Source organism: Brienomyrus brachyistius, chromosome 2, assembly GCF_023856365.1.
Source record: "Brienomyrus brachyistius isolate T26 chromosome 2, BBRACH_0.4, whole genome shotgun sequence".
Lineage (NCBI taxonomy): Eukaryota > Metazoa > Chordata > Actinopteri > Osteoglossiformes > Mormyridae > Brienomyrus > Brienomyrus brachyistius.
The window spans coordinates 16,207,890-16,227,894 of NC_064534.1; the positions used below are offsets into that span (position 1 = coordinate 16,207,890).

At 42.2% G+C, this 20,005-nt stretch overlaps 1 protein-coding gene across 8 annotated transcripts in view; it reads right to left on the bottom strand.

Annotated features, from left to right (window-relative positions):
- gpat2 (glycerol-3-phosphate acyltransferase 2, mitochondrial) overlaps nt 1-20,005 on the bottom strand; it is a 65,496-nt gene that overhangs the window by 22,880 nt on the left and 22,611 nt on the right. Inside the window, exon 1 of one of the 8 annotated variants that reach the window (XM_048990384.1) lies at nt 12,466-12,733. The exons of the other annotated variants lie outside the window; for them this stretch is intronic. The gene's annotated coding sequence lies outside the window, so the exon portion shown is untranslated. Of the gene's footprint in view, nt 1-12,465; nt 12,734-20,005 lie in introns of those variants that run through there. 8 annotated transcript variants of the gene reach the window in all.

The following is a 20,005-nucleotide window of genomic DNA, read 5'->3' on the forward strand; positions in this document are numbered from 1 at the left end:
TGGGGGGTCCGGAGCCCATCCTGGAGGGTATGGGTGCTAGACAGGGGACCACCTAGGATGGGGCTCCAACCCATCGCAGGGCACACGCATCACATTCACATACTGGAATCTGTACATGAACTTTATTTATCCCAGGGGAATCTCGATAAGAATGATAATGGACTGTTTTAAATCTCTTTGTGCTACTTTTCTTTCGGTTTCAAGAACATACATTGAAAGGTAGCACTTCTGTCGAAAACGCAGGTTATTGCTACTACTATGATTTATTGCTTCAGTGAACTACCAGCATAAGAACAAACTCACTGTACAAATGATGCCAGTGTCTTTCTGAGATGAAATTCTCATACGTGTATTAAACGCCCGTACATTTCTGTCTTGGGCTTTGAACATCGCGTTGCTCTTCCTGTGTGTCCACCCCAAAAGACATCTCCTCCTTTACACATCAGCAATACAACACACACACCCCAGTGAGGGACATTTTATTATAGGAAGCTGAAAGGGTTTTTTATCTACTCAGCAAAATGGCGAATACTGCTGAAGCTACAATAAAAAAAAGGTTTACTGGAATTTCGCATATATATAATGTGTAATAAGCACTGCTCTCCCTCAAGGAAAGCTGCAAACTGCGCATTTTACAGAGTGAAAGGACTGAAGATTTGAAACAGGAAAGAAGTTGCAATAATTATCCAGAAGACAGCTCTGTGTAGTCTACCTCTATCCACTCTAAATTCCTGAAGGAAACATCTGTAAAGCTGTCATTATAGCATACCATTAGGTTTGAACATGCAGCCTTTAAGGACATACTGTAGACTTAACTGCTGTAATGTGCAACACTGCAATTCTAAAATGGCTTTATATAAACTTTATATCATTAAATTTAGTATAAATAAAACCAAAGTTTAGTCTCAAACTAAATACAGACGATCCTCTACTTACGGACCTTCAACTTATGAACGAAGAAGACTACAGTAAGTCCAATTTGTGTTCATTGGACTCCCGTTTCCTGTCTGCAACATCAATTTTTTTTCTGCCCGCCAATTCTGGGTAGTAAGACTTTTGGCCACTACTCCCGCCACTCAGCAGCGTAGCGTGCGTACTACCAGCATCCTAGTACTTTATACTTGCATATATACTTAAAATGATGTTGAATAACAACTTACGAACATTTCAAGTTACGTCTGTACCTGCATATTAACACATCTTCATTCATATTATATATACAAAAAAACTCAAGTCCCCTCTCACAAAAACAATATAATGTAATAAGGGCCAAAAGGACATGGGAGCAGGAGATGGGGTAAACAAACAGGGTTTATTCAACTAATAGACCAATACAAAAAGTAACAGATCACAGCAGGATTGCCAACCTTGGGCAGCTTGCTGGTGTGAGATTTTTAATGAGACAAATCTGTGCACACATTACAAGTATGTAAGAGTTTTTTGTATCTTATATACTGTTGCATTTGCAAACTACTCCTTTTGATGTAGCTAATTTTAGGTTTATAATGGAATAATATAGATTTGCCATAAGATTTCTTGCCTGAGAGTCAGAAAGCACAAGTGTTACTCCAGACGCATGAGTGATGGCAACCCTGGATCATGTGGTATGACAGCAGGGCAAAAGCAGAAATCGACATTAATGCCAGGACCAGGGAGCACTTTTATACTAGAATTAATGAGGGAGCAAAATTAGGAACAGCTGGAGTAAATCACACAAGGGCAGGAACAAGAGGCAAGACAAACGTGTAACAGAATCAGAATCATGCTGACTGACATAGTGGAGGATAGAATAGAGTAAAGGAATAGAGTACAATTCTGCCTGAAGTGATTTCTTGACATGTCTAAACTAGCATTATCCAATTACAGGTGTGCATGAAAGTTTTTAAAATTGCACCATTGCATTAATATTCTATTTGTTGGTGGACCGTGCCATGTGTAATAGAAATATGCAAAGGGTATCACATTGCTCATTGTCCAGTTGCCTGTTTGCAACATTTTCATTTTCTTTATTTTTGTCAACAATGATTTTAAAAACGTCTTACTTTTCGTCATTAAATGTGTTTTTTTTTTTATTTTTTTTTTTTTTACTATTTTTCCATCTTAGTTTCCATCAACAAACACTGGTATTGATGTCTGGTGTTTAGGTCTTTCTGTGACTTTGTGCGGCCGACAATTCCATGACTTGCCTGAGGGTGACATATTGTATTGATGTAGCTTGATAACATCATGCCAAAAGTTCACAGGGAACCATATTGCAAATAACGTGTCATCTAATGATGGTACTGAGACATCACCTGACAAACACAAAACAAAAAAATCTTATATGCAAATTTGCCCAACCAAAATCATTTGAAATTTTTTTTTACATTTTTCATGTACAAATGAAAATCCCCACTTTCCCCAAAAACAATGCTGTCATATTCCATTATTTTGGCACTACTGAAACACAAATCAGAAAAAAATGAGCTAATTAAATAACAGACAGAGTGCTGAAATTCCAGACTGGTCTTTAAAAGGCTGAACACGTACGACAACAAAACATGTCCTTCAATTCATGCAAACTATACCATTTACCATCTGTACCCTTTAAAGCAGTAACATGGTATTCTTCAGAAGATAAGCAATTTGAGCTAATGCATAAGATGAATCACCCTGTTTGCATAAGATCTGCCTCATAAAGGTTCAGCAAAGGCTAGATCAAGGCCCTGGATATGTGTCCTGATCTACAAAGTGCGTGTGCAAGCTTACGCACACCTCCTCTCTTGCAGTGCCTCACCTGAGCCCCTCACTGGGTCTAATTACCACTCAGTCTAGTCCAGAGCCATGGACACTGGGTGGTAGAGACGCAGCAAGCTGCTTTCACCCTACATCCCTCAGAGAGGATGGCCCTGGTGATGACTAACTGCGCAGGGAAGAAGAAGAAAAAAAAAAACAATACATGCAGATGCTAAACAATGCTTGAAAATAAGTCTTTAACTGCTCTCCAGTGCCGTACCCCAAACAGTTTTATGCAGTCCTAGATCATCCTGTTAAGGTCAAGTGTACTTAAAGTCTTGGTGACAAGTGTGCCAAGATTAACTTCTTTGTTCATTTCAGCACCTCACCACCTGAGCTTTAGCATGAAGAAAAAAAATCAAGACCCCAAACCTTTCATTCAGCTAAGTACCTCAGCTTGACAGTAGCCAGGTGATTTTTTTTTCCATTGAAATGCAATTGGAGGGCTTCTTCAAAAATAGTGATTAACATAGTGCATGAGTGACAGAGGTGAAAAGGCTCGCGACTGCCTCCAGTGAATCTTAATCAAGGTTGATCCATGTAAATTATGACTGAAAGAGCTAGACCTGTTCAGTCAAATCACGGTCTATAACGGTCTACTGGGACACAGTCAAGCTTCCAGAAACCATCCACTGATTTTCTTGGTTTCCCACGGCCAGAGTCGAGGCATGAAACACAGAGCACTCAGAAGAGCACAAAGGAATGGGGGAACTCACACAGAATTTCAGAAAACCACAGGGAAAGGTGAGAACTATATGGTGCCTCAAGAATTAATAACAACTATGCAGGGAAAAAAAGCAAGTCACAGAGTGAAATGAATATTGGCTCTGCATTGTCTCAAGTCCCTATTACACTGGAATGAATGGGTTTTGTTGGGTGAAACACAAGGACTCTCTAAATGCAGCCTCACTGTACGAGACAGGGAGTAATGCACTCCGTATCGTCAATAGCCCTTTGGTCTCTCAGACTTCAAACACAAATAAAAGCAGCTGTCCCTTTCTGCGGCTCGCTCTCTTCCCTCTACATCCCGTACTCCTCTTACTCTCTCCAAGGGAAGGTGCTGCGATGTTCAAATGGGCCATTTCCTCATACATTCCAGCTTCAGAATGCCATTTCTTTAGCACCATGCCAAGGAACCATATTAGACAAAAACAAGAATTAAATGATTATAATCAAGAAGTACAAGGTTAATACAAACTAAAAAGATCCATTGACTGCCATTTATTAATGATATTTAAAGAGCACTTTTCAAATCCTGCTCTCAGCCATGACTGGCTCCAGTGACAACTTGTGCCATAATTACTTATGATTCATACCCTCCATTGTAAATGGCTATGTTCTGCTATTATACTTTTTGATATTTATGAATCCCCTACAATTTACTAATGATGATCAATGGAAGCTAATGGATCTAACTGTCCCCCGACCCCCAAACGTGTGGCTGTGAGACGAGCTTCCCCTCCAGAGAGCTCTTAGCCCTATAGCCTACGCAGCTCTGCCTAGATGAGAAGTCTGCTGGCCTGTCATTGTGCATCTTGTTGTAATACTTCAGGTTTTTCCCCACATGCATCAACAGCCCAGCTTAATCTGCTACGTGCTCTGAGAAGAAACTGAAGCACAGGGGGACCAGCAGATGGGTTGCAGGCTCCCTCCTCGGCACAACTCTCAAACCTGAATAGCCTGGCTTTACAGACTTTCCATCGTGTGATTTAACCCCATCAACCATTTTGATTTGCTTACCTGAGAAAACCCTTGAAAACTTGTCAACAGCCTCCCCCCCACCCCACGTTTGAATTGTGCACCCCGATGTTCTCTCTAGGCATGAGATCCTTTGCTTTTGCAATCACTGTTCCTCTTATCAGTGCTAAAAGCTCTCTTTCCCTTGCTGACCTAATTGCCATGTTCATTGAATAACTTCCTTCCACCTGAAACTTGCCTAAACTAAAATCATCTTCTACTGGCTACATCATTACCCCCACAGGACCCAGCTCCTCACCGCGCCCCTCCCACGCAAAGAGCACTGAAATCCACTGCGGAATAAGCCAGAACACCAAAGGCCATTCTGACTAGTAAACTCCTAAAAAGTGTGAAACCAGCAAAAAAAATAAAAAATAAACATTAGAGCAGACTTTGAGGCTTAGAGTATAATACTGAGGTTACAGACAGTTCCTTAGGCCGTAAAGTCTATAATAATTAATCTGTGTAAATGCAATAGACTAAATTACACAAAAGCATGGGCATTACTCAATTTGTTAATCTCTAATGAACATCTGAATGACCACAGCAGCGATGCCCTGACTACCAAGAGCCGAAGTTTCATCATTCCTTCAGGTGGTATGAAAACACTCTAGATGTTTCAACAGCCATTCCAGCAATGTCCACAAAACTGCATAGTATCACCTCTGAAATATCACTAAAGTCCAGGGTACGACATCATCTTTTGACTATGAAAACCAAGCACATGTTTCTGCTTCAAGTTGAATAGGCCCGTGTTTCCCAACTCAGTCCTCGGGGAAACCCGGACAGTGCATGTTTTTGCTTCCTCTTAGCTCCCAGCACTCCTGTACCAGGTATTCGGTGTTCCTGTCTGGCTGGGAGCTGAGAGGAAGCAAAAACGCGAACTCTGCAGGGTTCCCCGAGGACTGGGTTAGGAAACGCTGGAATAGAAAACACTCCTGGCTTCTGTACCTTCAAAATCTATTACAAATCTACAACAGATCCAGAATGCCACTATCAGAGTGTGAACACGCACTGGTTGCAGGGATCATCTCGCACTTACTCTTAAATCCCTTCACTGGCTTCCTGTTGCTTTCAGGGTTGATTTTAATGTTGTTTTTTTCTAATTTTTAAGTTTACATGACCTTGTTCTGCCCCACCTCAGTGACATGATTGCATGGTATCTCATAGGCAGAGCTCATAGCATCCAACAGAAATTTACTGGTTATTCCTAAAACCTGACTGAGGATAGAGGAGGCAGCAGCTTTTAGTCATTATGATCTCAAACTCTCTCCCAGAAAACCTCAGAGCTACTGAATGTCTTAGTATATTCAAAACAAAGTTGAAAACCTACAAAAATTTTCACTACTGAGTATAATAACCTATGATGATCAGTCGTTTTTTTTGCCCATTCATTTTCTGCACATCTCTTTCATGCTTATTTTCTTGCGTTTTAATCTTTTTAAAATGTTTATAAAACACTTTCTAAACCCTGCAGTTAGTGCCACACCACCAACATGCTCCACTAACTTAATCAGCATAATGAAATGCGAGATTTATACAGGTTACTAATATTTGGGCATCACGATACGCCTCTCGTTAACATGTTAGGCGTACTGCTGATGTGCTCATTGAATTGTGGGTGTACAGTATGCAACGTCCGTATGGTGCCGAAAAGCCAGCGCACATTATCAAAAGCCTAGCTATAACATACAATTTGTTGTTGTCAAAATAGAATTAACTTAAACGGAGCAGTCAATTTGATCGTGTGGAGGAATATTAATCATTTAGATTAAATCGACCAATCCATAAAATAGTCGACAGATTAATGGATTGTACAATAGGCTTCAGTGGCAGCTGTAACACACAGAACAGGAGTGCTACCACTGCGGCACTATGCTAAACAAAGACAGGCAGACTGATTGAACGGGGAGGCCCTGCAAGGCGGGTTTGGACTGAATTCACAAGACCCAGTGTCGGCCATGTGGTCTGTGTCCCGACGCACAGGCAAGCTGGTGAAGAGAATGGGACTAATCCACGAAAACAGACAATCCAGAGAGCCGCCTAGTGAAGGATCAGCCCGTTCAAATAACAGACAACCAATACTCTGTACCATGCGCGTGTCTCTACAGGAAACTTTGCCCACCAATCCAATAACCGAGTATGAACCAATAACAATCAGTTTCCTTCTGTAACATATTAATACCTCAGGTGTATCGTCGTCCAGAAAGAACAGCACTTCCAACGACGGTGTCACTGAGGAGCAGGGAATCAGATATGAGCGTGTCCATCCATCAAAGACCATGACTCAACCAGAGGCTGTATGCCCGTAATTAAGGGTAAGGGGGGTGGGGGGGGGGGGGAGTATCTGACTCAGCATTTCACCCACGAGACCAGAGGGCCACACGGTGCCACCTTTGTTTTTTTTGCCTGCTCCTCTTTTTTATGTGCTCACTGCTAATTTAATTTCCTCTGGGATACAAGAAACACACATCATAAAACTCCCACATTGGCTCATACACTGATACCACTGAAGATGAGGCACACTTAGATGACCCTGGAATTATTGCCAGAATCCATCTGTATTAGAACTTCACCTGCCCCACATGCACACAAACGGCCATTGCCTTTGCCCCCCCCCTCCGTTTAAAAATCCTGAGTGTCGGGGGCCACTTGTGTCTGTGGGAAGTCGGAGCCCTGTCCTTGATCGGTCTGCCAGGAGTCTCCAGAACAGCATCCTTCCACATGGTGGGTGAGGTGCAGGGCCACAGAGACCCAGTGGGGGGTATTAGAGCCCAAAAAGGCATCTCTTCTTTCAGGTTCAGCATGGAGCAATTGGCCAGAACATGACTAATGAGAGCAATAGGGTTTAACAAAAAGCAGCCATTGATCCAAAGTGCCTCCCAGCACGGGGGATGGCAACATTAGTAAGATTCAAGTTCAGCAGCAGCCCCTTAACAGCATCTATAAAATGAAACCCATTTCCTATTCCATCACTAATACATACTGGGCAGTCACTGCCTCCACAAGTTTTGAAAGTAGAAGTAACAGACAAACCCGGTGGAGAAGAGAAAAAAGTTAATTAGTGCACAATTATCACAACACATCCCAGACATAAATCGTGTGTGACCCCACTGTTCATTTTCCCTTGAGTTCACATTTGTGACATAGCACAACAAAAATGTCAAGGAAGAGATAAAGCACAGAAAGAAAAAGGCCTCTTGTTAAATACTACTCGATTTGCAGATTGTCGTCTTAAGCATGAAGAACAGCCCAAAAAAAGCTGATTTTCTTTGGCTCAGTACTGATTTAGTTCATAATTAGAAGTGACACCACAGACAGAGAGCTTATCTTCGAATGGTCTCTGACAGAAAGCAGATAGTATTGGGATTCCAGCTGCTTTAGTCCGTCACCCTTCAGGGCCCCATGTCACCAGGCAGCTGGCAAATGGTTGGCCTTCTGTGGGTGGATCAACGTGACAGTGGAAACCTTGGGGAAATGATGTACGCCAAGAAGGCCCTCTGAAGTCAACACCTGATACAGCTGGAATGGCAGGGAATTCTGGCCCAAAGTCCCCTGAGAGCTGGGAAAATGTCCCTGCCAATAATGTATCCAAAGTGATTTCTGGGTTAGAGGTCCAGGACTTGCTACAGTCACAAAAAATTGATAATTTAACTCACCACTGCATTGCGCTGCTTGTGTTTACCCAGCAATGAGTTTTGCTAAGCCCCAAATAATCCAGCACTAAGCCAAAACAGGAGACTGAGAAAATCACCAGTCAAGTCCGCACTCTTAAGCAAACACGTTATAAACAATGGCTGCCTTTCTCATTAATATTTTAAGTCTATCGTTAACAAAACCCACATAGGGGTGTATGTTGAACGCTAAGCTGAGAAGAGAAAGGCAAACCTGAATTATTACCAAGTACTTCAACAAAATCGAAAGTTTGCGCATCGTTGTGCAAAAGTTAAAGTCTAAGCAGAGAACAAATGGGTGATGCAGTTAATTGTCATTATCTCTGTAATAACATCTGCAGAATTAATCGTTTATGGCTTCCAAGCTGCTGAACCAAAAATATACTTATTAAAACAGTACAAATACAGCAAGAACCAATGTAATCACAAAGAAATGGAAAAAAATACAAATTGTTCAGCAAATTTTAAACAGCACCCGAAATATCCTGCAGAGGGATTTCAAATTGTATGAAATAGTCTCATGCTGATGACAAAATGTACATGAAGTCACAAGCCTCCAGTAAAGCCAGAACCCCAGACGAAAATACCAAGAACTAGAGATGCACCGATACAATATTCAGATCGGTATCAGCACCAAACCAGGCCTATTTGATGGATCAGATATCGGCCATATGTGACCGATCTACATCCGATACTTACTTATTTATATTTTGGCAGTCTGTAAAATGCTCAGATTTCCTGTTAAATCTATTTGCACAAATCAAATCGCACAACAGCTCTTTCCCATTTTAGATGTGTTTTTGCAGCATTCAAACTGAACGTCTGTGAGCACAGTGACTTCCACCTGCTGTGACCTTGTTGTGAGGCATTTTCAGCATTTGCCACTTGCATATCTTCGCTGGGAAGATATTCAAACTCAAAAACGCTTAAAATAATATGTACAAGCGAGGTGGAACAGTATGTTATGTATGTTTCTAGTAGCCAGATTTTTTTATCCGTATTTACTAGTTAAAAAATATTATATATAAAATGTAAATATTTTATATATTTATTATAGTAAGATATTAACATAAAAAAGACCTCTTGTATCTGAATCTGTATCAGCAGTTGTGTTTCGGAATCAGATCAGAACTGAAAAACCGTGGATCAGCCCATCCCTACCAAGTACCATTACCGAAATTAAACTTAAACATTAAAATCACCAGCAATCACCCATCCACACACGTGGTATATTTGCCGAATATAATAAGTAAAACAAGCTGCCACATTAAATAAAGGGTGCCAAGGGAGTCATGAAATTTCTACATTTTTCCACACGCTAAAAAGTTAATTAAGATGAACTCCAAAACTCCATTAAAATCCATTTGACGGAAAATCATGTCAATATAAAGCCTAACAAACGTCCATTTTACTGTCATACCCAAATACATTTCATTCATTTAGTAAAATAACTAATCAATGAATGACTTGACACACACCTGTCAGGATGGCGAGTGGCTGAGAGGGTGAGGCTGCTGTGCCTGTGATCGCACATTCAAATTCCAATCGCCAGCAGAGTGACGTCACCATCTGACCCCAGAGCGATTTTCATTTTCATTTTCATGTTTATCAGGGAAAAACTAAATTATTTTGGTCTATCTGAACACAACTTGGATTTATCATTATCATCATCATCATATAGAGCTTATCAAATTTAACAATTCGATGTGGTCATTATGATGGGCATCTGAAAAACAGTAAATGCTCTCTCTCCCCTAAAACAATGATGAAATCTTAATGATCTGTGAGACAACCCCCCCCCCCCCCCCATAATGTCTCTTGGCAGACACATTTTCAGCAGGCGAATGTATGTTTACTAAGGCCTTTCCCTGACCAATACAGAGCACCACATGGACTCCATCACAGCTGTAACAATACAAATACCGAACTTAAAGTGACTGGCTCAAAATCCTACCTCAGACACAGCCAACCCTATACATTTCACCAAAATCTGTCTACAATGCTAATACGATTAAGAAAAAGAACCCTAAGAACTCCTAGTCCACTGATCGACATCAAGTAAAGTAGAACTTGTTCGATTATGGGATTATTAAAGCAGGGGCGAGCGCACGCCAAAGGCACAAACACACGATGCAAAGACGTCAGACCTAATGGACATTCCCTAGCTCCTCCGAGTGGTAGGAGTTTACCTGCTACTGCACGGGTCGGCAAAGCTCTGTGAAGGAGCAAGAGACCATCACCAGCCAGTGTCTCAGGATTTTGTGTGCCTGCACACCCCCCCACTTCATGGCAGCAGCCTATCTGCACCCCAAAAGCCCTCCTGAGTGTCGCCGATCGCCGGCACGGATACTCGCTGCTGAGGTTCTCCCCCCGCGGTGGTTTGGCGGACGTTGCCTTTCTTTGTTAGGCCTTCTGGCAGGCTTCTGCTTTCCTGACAGAAACGTACATCTACCTGCTTGGAAATGCCACCAGGGAGACGGAGTGGCTGGCCATAACGAGGAAAACCTATTATTACCAATAAACACTACATTAAAATTTATTGGTCAGATACACAGGGCCAGGGCAAGGCCATGAGAAAACGTGCAGTGTGTCCGACTGAAGGAGAGCTCCAACTCAGACGGAGGAGGAGGCTGCAGCTTTGGCAGCAGTTCACTGCCTGTAAAGGAATTGATGGACGTGACCTTTGCTCACAATGCAGCCTTCATCTGTCAAGCCCAGGAGAAAGACTACCACTGATGAATTGGACCAGTTAATGCTCTGAACAGGAGCGACCAAGCCACAATTACTTAGCCATTAGCAGTGTGAGGAAAGTCATCAGCAAAATACATGACTTCATCATGAAAAAGGATTGCAAAATTATTTCAATTAAGAAACTGAGGTTTTTCCTCTTTGCCGATTCTAATATGGTAACAGGCAGAATTGGCATTACTCTCACATACCACACAAGCAGAATTAAATATAAATCATGTGTATGATTCTAAGAGTGGATTATCACATTGAAAAGGACATTCATATGAGTCTTTCAGTGTTAATCAAACGGAGAATTTCACATGCAATCATTTCCTGATTACATGTGACGTCCCTCTTATTTCGTGACGTCCCTCTTATTTCCTGAATTAGGAATCAACGCACCTTAACTTCTTAATGATTAACTATTAGTTTTAGTGAACATCTAAAACATGGACATTATGAACAAACTGACAAAAATTGAGAAATGCTATATTTCTACCATTTCCCACATACAAAGGAAACTGTCAAGTGCATTTTCCGCTAAGGCTTAATGAATTTATTTTTATACATTTACAGATCTCTTTTAAACAGCAAGCTGGCAGTATATTTACTCGTATAAATACGATGTAATCATGCAGTAAACTTAATACAACTGCTCCTACAAACAGAACACACCATTTACAGCACAGTGCATCACCCTGCTGCCTTCGAGTGTCCCGCCGAATGACTGAACATATAGGGACCCAAAGAGAAGCCGAATCTGAATGAAAACATGTGGTTGGCCCAAAAGTAAACCAGCAGATTTCACGTATAATACCAGCACAAAAGAAAATAACAGTATTCAAACGACCAGATGTCCTCACTGTCAAAAGGGTGAAACGGCCGCTGTTTAACACAATGTCATAAAGTTAATCAAGTGCAGTCAGCACGATGTACGTGTGCGATACAAGTGTAGCCTTCAAAGGCATGGTGTTCATTAAAGAATTATTGATGACTTTTTCCCTTTATTAAATATCACTGGCAAGTACTTCCCTCCTTCAGGATGTCAATAAGCTGCGTTAGTGTTTTTATACTTTACATACAGTAATGAATAGAACAGCACGGCTACTGCAGACAGAAATGATCTCACATGAATTCATTGGACACAAAGAGACAGCAGCCACAATGCCATCTTATTACCCTGCTTACTGATGCTACTCTGTTTCTCAGTCCAATTAAATCCAACTGGATGATTATGCCTGATGTGTTCACATTATTACTTTCTAGGCTACTCTGTCTTTCAATAGAGAACAACAATGCAAAAGCAATGGGGCCAAAGCTTCAGAATCCGCACGCACTTGGCATACTATGCTATACGTAGCCTCTACGTTTCCCCTCCCTCAGCTTACGTTCCACTATAGTTAGAATGAGGTTGCCTATAAAATGACCATTTACAGCAGGACCCTAATGCCTCCAACTCTTTCACTAATGACTAATCACTGAAATGAAAGAGGTCTTATGTGGATTGACAGCAGTGGGAACAGTGGCCACAACAGCCTTGCTTACGTACCATGTGACCCTCCAGCACTGTGTGTTCCCCGCTGGCCAAAACGAACACGTACAGATTCAGCAGACAGCAAGCTGGCTGGTTCCACGCAGGCCGTCCAGCACTTCGGTGACACTGTTTATGCATCAGAGACACGGTGAGTCATTCTGCGCTCCCTACCACAGCTGGGTATTACCTGCTCACAGCTTAACACTGATATAACAGACCTGTTCAGAAGTCATACCCTCAGGGAACATTATTAAAATACATCAGTTAAACCATAATTACAACAAACCGAAGGTGTTACTTTACAAGTATTAGCTTAATGGTTGCTTAGGGATAAAAAACTAAAAACTTCTCTGTTTCGTAAGGCAGCATCTTGTAGGTCCGGGTTCGCAAGCATGACAACCTGCAACGTCTCCCTGCGTCAGCGAGCTTTTGATGGCGCCATGTCAGCCCAATGGGTTTTATCAGCATCAGCCACATGCTGGGCAAATGTCCGAGTAATCACTGTCCCCAAGCCCAGAGAAACCGGTAAAACCCAGCCACAGCTGATATCCCCCTGCCAAAATTCAACAGAAAAAGGGAGGCGGGGGGCAGTTGTGAGCAAAGCAATCTGTCAACAGATGCGATGGGGCGGGAGGACGCGATTCATTCACTGAGGAGGCTCGAGCAGACGCAGCCTGCTGACGAGGCTCCGAGCGTAGAGTACCACACAGGAGGCGAGAACCTCCATGAACACACACCCACACACACATGCTCAGGGTGAAGTCTCTGCCAGAAGGCCAGGTGGCTCCACTGGCCAAGAGAACACCAGAGCATCAGGTGAGGCTAAGAGAACGCTTGCCGAACTTGTCTTCCATTGGCATGCCACTAGACTCCCTGAGAACTGTTACTCTTAAGCTGTATAATAGCTGATGCAACTTTCAGCTGCACAGCTTTATTAGTTTATATTTCTAGTTGTACACATGGTCAATTTCCTATCCATCCATCCATTTTCCAACTCAAGAACTGATAAAAATCAAGGCCAATAAGTATACAAAAAAGCAAATTAACAAAATCCTAACACAAGTCTAGGGCCCAGCCACAGCAAAACAACAGCCCCAGTGTTTCTCAGGTCTTCTGAAAAAGCGTCAGCACAGCAACAGCCTAACTGATAACCGTCGTGGAAAATGCGTGTGGGCGCACACAGCAATGAGCAGCATCCGGCTGATCATGACACGCAGACCACAACAGAAAGCCGCAGGTATTAAAGACGGCCGATTCTGAAGCAGATGTTTTATTTAGGTCCAGTGTTAACAGGACCCGCATGCACATGCATAAGCAATCAGAAACACGGGGACACATTCAACGCTGACAATTTTAAGGGGCCAGCGAGCTTCCTATGAATATGGTGGAGGCGACTCGGCCTACGGTGTTATAGGGTTCACTTGCCCAAATCCCCATTAGCTCCTGCATTAATGAAACAACATAAAGCACTGCGTGACTACTGGGTTTCCTTTCCCACTCAGTATAAACAACATATGGTGTGTGTCCCCCCCTCAAATGAGGTCAAACTCTCATAAATGCAACAAAAGCAGACCATAACTACATAACTACAGCTGCCATATTTCTCAAAGGTTTGGTCGATGTTCTCCCTGCCCATATTCATTTCAAACCCAACTGCACTGTATAATCAGGGGGACTGTGTGCTTAGCCTATAAAACACGAACAACAAACATAAACCGAAGCAGTTGGTCTCTAGTTAGCCAACTACAGTACAGGGACTGTCTTTTATCCAGTTATTTCTTTTGTACTAGCCCAACATTCAACATTAAACCGTTCATCAACGCCCCATGAGAAAGGCACAGGGATAAGAGAATCGTACTAGACACGATTTGACAGGGAGACTATATCTAACATGACATCAGCAATCAGCAACACAAAGGCATTGAAACTGCACCAGATAAACTGCTGACATATCCTTTAAATTATTGATAAAACAAGGAAAACTGATATTGCTGTGCGGGCAGTATGATGGCTTAGTGGCCAGTACTGCTGCCTCACATCTCCCAGGTGAGATGTCCATCCCCGGTTCTGTGAAGGGCAAATTCTCCCAGGAGTGTGTCCTGCACCTGATTCCCCTGCTTTATGCCCTGTGCCTCCCAGGATGGGCTCCAGGTTCGCCATCGCCGTCAAAGGACAGACGTGTTTCTTTACAGCAATGCCACAGATATCAAAGCTGCAAAAAGCTGGATAATTATGTGCCGAGTAAAATTAGATTAATGTGGTGCTCGGCAGAAGTACAGTAATTATAACTTTTAAAAAGGAGTACTATTAAGAGTTCTGTAGTTAGACAGCTTAATACATGTGAAAATAATGAGCCAAAGGTAATACTTCTTATACAAAGTATAAAGTGTGTTACACAACACAATTTTGAAAAAGTAGGCTTTGTAGCAGGTGCTTCTCTGCACTTGCAAAGCCTGTTCAGTTGTCTTGTGCATACACTGAGCATACAAGATGCTATATGACTAATACACATCAAACCAATGAACTATCTACCTGGAGAACAGACCTTGCTTTTGATTCCCAGAACAATTCAGAGCAGGCAGGAAGATGACTCATGTTTGGACTTAACTTAACTGTAATAACTTAACACTGTTTTGCTTCAAGAAGGGTCTCAGACAGTTACAAACAAGGACTTGTGGGGAGGGGGGGGGGGGGGGGTGACACAAATGAAGAATCATCCCCAGCCCACCTCAGGCTTCTCGTGTCCCCGCAGCTGGTACCGCAGGACCACGCACCGCCTCAGAAGGGTGATTTGGACAAACAGGGACCTGATGGCCAAGGTGACGCCCACATTAGCTCTGCGTCAAGCTCAAGCTCGAGAAGCTGTGGGATGAAACCCTCAGCGGCTCTGCGCATTTCGAGGGCTTTAACATGTGCTACAAAGGCAACAATCAGCTGCCGCGACGTGGACCTTTTCTGGCAAGACGCCATAAACACTGGCTTTAAAACAATGTTTGACACAACAAAGAATCAGTGAGTAAGCCGTCCGGCTGACTAATATGTTCATCTTGTAGGTGTTGATGGACAGCTTGTGGGGGCTGTAAAATACCTTTACTGACAAGCATAGGCTTCATCTATAAAGGGCATCAAGCAGAGTGGGTGACGACTTTGGGACAAACCCTAATAAGCCATTTATCCTACTAATAGTTACATCCATAATCTTCCACAGGCACTGGAGACTTTACAGCTGAAGACATCTTAAATTACAGGTTGATTCATCGTCAAGCATGGAGATTAAAGGCAGCTTTGTATAATCTGTCATGTCCCAGTAAATTCTACAACTAGTTTGGAGGGAAAAAAAAATGCAGACTGCAGAGGTGACTATAGCCTGTACCTTGTCTGACTGCAGCTCAGGTCATTTGATGTCGCATTCCATCAATTTTACTGCTCTGTAGAAGGACTGTACTATCCCTTCATTAACTATAGCAGGTTAATAATGCATGGTCTGGTTTAATGTTTATGCTCAATTCACTAGCGAGGAAATAAGCGCCAATAATTATGGACACTTTGCATGCTTCAAAATGTTCAAAATGAAGGCTGAGCCCACCGGTCATCTTCCGCTGAAACGTGAATGGAAAATATCAATAAAAAAAATAATAAAAAATGCATATTCGTTTTACTTCGATGTTACAATAAGAACCCAATAACACTTCGATTGCCACAAATGCAAAAGGTTTTCTTTGCTCTTTACCCATTTTATGAAGTTATTTAAATGGCACAAGTGGTCAAAGTGGGGGCGGCTTGGTGGTGCAGTGGTTAGCACTGTTGCCTCACACCTCTGGGACCCGGGTTCGAGTCTCCGCCTGTGTGTGGAGTTTGCATGTTCTCCCCATGTCGTCGTGGGGTTTCCTCCGGGTACTCCGGTTTCCTCCCACAGTCCAAAAACATGCTGAGGCTAATTGGAGTTACTAAATTGCCCATAGGTGTGCATGTGTAAGTGAATGGTGTGTGAGTGTGCCCTGCAATGGGCTGGCCCCCCATCCTGGGTTGTTCCCTGCCTCGTGCCCATTGCTTCCGGGATAGGCTCCGGACCCCCCGCGACCCAGTAGGATAAGCGGTTTAGAAAATGAATGAATGGATGGATGGAAGCGGTCGAAGTCCAGAAGTCCATAAAAAAAAGCAACAAATTGGTCATGTTTAAATTATGTCAGTATTTCCAGCAATTTAAAAATATATTAATGTCCCTAAAGCATAGAAGTTTTCCATACCCTAGTGGAGAAGTCAGTATCGGTTAATAACCCCTAAATGGATATCACACATGGGCAGACACATTATTCCCTACAGAGCATTACTATTATGTGGTAGATGCTGCTGCTCCACAGGGTACATCCGCATTTTATCTGCAGTTATATAAAGATGATTGAGAAAAAAAACACACAAAAAAAACAGGATTCAAATGCAGAAAATCACAATACAGACAAATCGGGAACAAGGGCACAGATTGTTGTCACATACCAGTGCCCGTATGCCTGATTAGGCTTAAGTAGTACAGTCCACTTATGATAACATATACAGCTATAATTGGGATACATCTGATCCGAGAAGGCTGCAAATGTCTAAATGGTTTAGCTATTATACAGTGGATAAAAAGTTGCAGTAAGATCATGAAATCTCCTGCGGTAATCTTATTAGATTGCGTAGGATGTTTCTACATTTCTGGTTAGCACATGAAGGCCAAGGGTGAGGAAACATGCATGTAGGCGCGCGCGCACACACACACACACACACACACACACACACACACACACACACACACACACACACAGGTTTATAATTATATCTTTGTGGGGACTCTCCATTCATTTCTGTGGGAAAAACTTGACATGATGACCTAAACCCCTGCCCACCCCTAACCTTAACCATAAGTAACCAAACAAAATGAGACTTCTGCCATTTTCAGTTTTTTGACTGCTTTCACAGATTTTTGAGGACATGAGAAATCAATAAACATCAATAAACAGGTTTTTAATCACATTGTGGAGTACATTTGGTCCCCACAATGTAATATAAACATAATCACACACACACACACATTCGCACAGTGAACAGTCTCCCAACCCATAAAATGCATACATCTAAATGGCAGCCCTGGTCTGCTTTGCTAAACATGCACACTTGTTCACAGTCTCCAGTTGGTTCTGTCCAATGGTATGGCTGGTCTCTTAGCAAAGCAGAACCAACAATCAACAGCTGTACTGTATTTATATAGCCAAAAGGAACTGCTCCACTACTTCCATTGTATTGTTCTCAGAGAAATATCATAAAAACATTACGACTAAAAGCACGGATCAAACCATATATTGAAAGCGGCCACAAATTTTTTACATTTATTTGAACAATGTATTAAAATAATACGTATCTTTACAGCAGTGTTTTCCTTGCATTTCTCATGCATTGAGACAAATGTTATTTACAGTCTCATCATAAACAAACTCGCATCCTAGGTGAAGCCATATTACAGGCTACAAGGAGCAAGCTTCCTTCAGCGAAATTCAGCTGGAGAGAGAAGGCTCCCATTCATCAAGTACAATCTGATTCGCTTCTGTGACGGAGGCCCCTAGCTTGCGCTCGATTCCAGCTGTCCTCGTCTCCTCCCTGCTGAGGCCCTGCCACTCTCGCATATCATCTCGTAAAGCTTTCCTCTGTGCTCCCAAACACGGCTCCACATTGATTTTTCATGTTAACTTTGCCCTTCAGTGATGAATGCAAACGCTGCCCAACGTGATGCTCGATAACTCGATTGGGCGAGTAAGACTGGGATTGAGCAGCATTCGGTCGCTACAGTGGCTCCACCTATGATAGAATCGACTGACTGACACTCGGGTTCCCTCTCATCGCCACCAGAGGTTCAAATGCATGTACAGAGTCCACACTCCGAAATCACACCTAGCGGAATGACAAGGACCCATTTAAGCACAAGTATGATAAATGTTCTGGTTCAGATTATTCTAGGACAAAGAAAAAAATACATAATTTATTGTACATAAATTTGCATATGATCAATTTCAAGTCAACCAAATTCAAACAAACGTGAGACACTTCATATATACAACCTAGTACAGAATAAAATTGAAGTAAAATTTGCCTTTTTGCATTAATACCTTGTAAATTGATCATTTTTAAAAGGATGTTCCAGGCTTGGGTAATAAAGCAGAGCAGAAGCCACCAATTACATTATGTTAAAACTGATAAGGAACATTTAAAATAAGGAGTTTGTATGCAACCCTGCACCCACTGTGGAGACATGATGAACAGATAGCCTTTGACCTCCTAGCTTATGAGATCTCAGCAGCACATACATTTTGTTTTAAAATTTGGTCATGGTCCATCTAACTTGTAACAAGTAATATTTTCATCCACGTTAGTGCTCCTAAACCACCAAACCTTTGGCCCTATCCTGGCACATTATGCATGATTTGTTCCTTAAATAAATATCTCAGTCACAGATTGCACAGACAATAGACTGCAATGAAAGGTTTATCCTTGGCTCTAATCTGCCAAGCCAAGATTTTAGACTATTTTTTCATTTAACTGTTAAAAAAGGAATTCATACAGGAGTTAACCGGAAATGGGAGAAAATAATCTACCTACTTTAAACCTAAACCTAATTCAAACAATTTCCACTCTTTCGAAAAAATGTAGCGCTTCTTCAACTCGACAGGCTCTGATGAAATTCCAAACCGTTACCGCCAAGCAATAAAGCCTGACAAACTGAACCTGGCATCCAGATCCCTGGCAACAGGCTCTCAAAATTATGCAAAGCACATAACCATGTGGAATTATTACTGAACTAGCACATTTATAAAAGCACTGAAAAGCTTATTTCCACTTGTTAGGCACCCTAACTCTGCCGAAGTAGAGAGAGAAGCGGCTGGATAACAGAGGGAACATGTTTTCTTTATTAAAAACCACATTAAACCTTCTCTGTAAAAGAGCCATGCAGTCCACCTCCCAGTCGGTTGCTGCTGTAGTTACAAAGTCAGTAGAGCTTCTGGACAGGTGCTGCAGGATTCTGGAAAGAGGTGCTAGTCAAACCACAAAGATACCAGTACACAGCCGATTCCAAAGTGCATTTTGCAGTTAGCCTTAGAGCGAGCACACATACAGTAACAGAGTGTGGGCTGCACAGACACACTGTTTCTAGCTCTGTACCACTATAAGGCAAAATGCAGGGGTAAACACAGGGCACATACCCAGACACAAGGCAACTTTGAGATTCCAATTAGCCTACCTGCTAGGGACATCCCAAATCACTTTGTTGGTACCCCAATCTGCTCCATTCAATATTTATACCTGCGGATTCCAATTCCAATCTGACCTTTTAATAACTGTTAAAACATACATACAGTACACATACAGCAAGCATTGTTGCATCCATCGGAATAAGCTTCATGATTTTGCAGTGTTCTTCCTCATGATGTTTCTGCAAGTGCCCAATTAGAGTTGTTGTCTGTTGCTACCTCCTCTCAAAGGACGGCACTGCAAACATTGCAGGCACCCATCGGACTACCTTAAG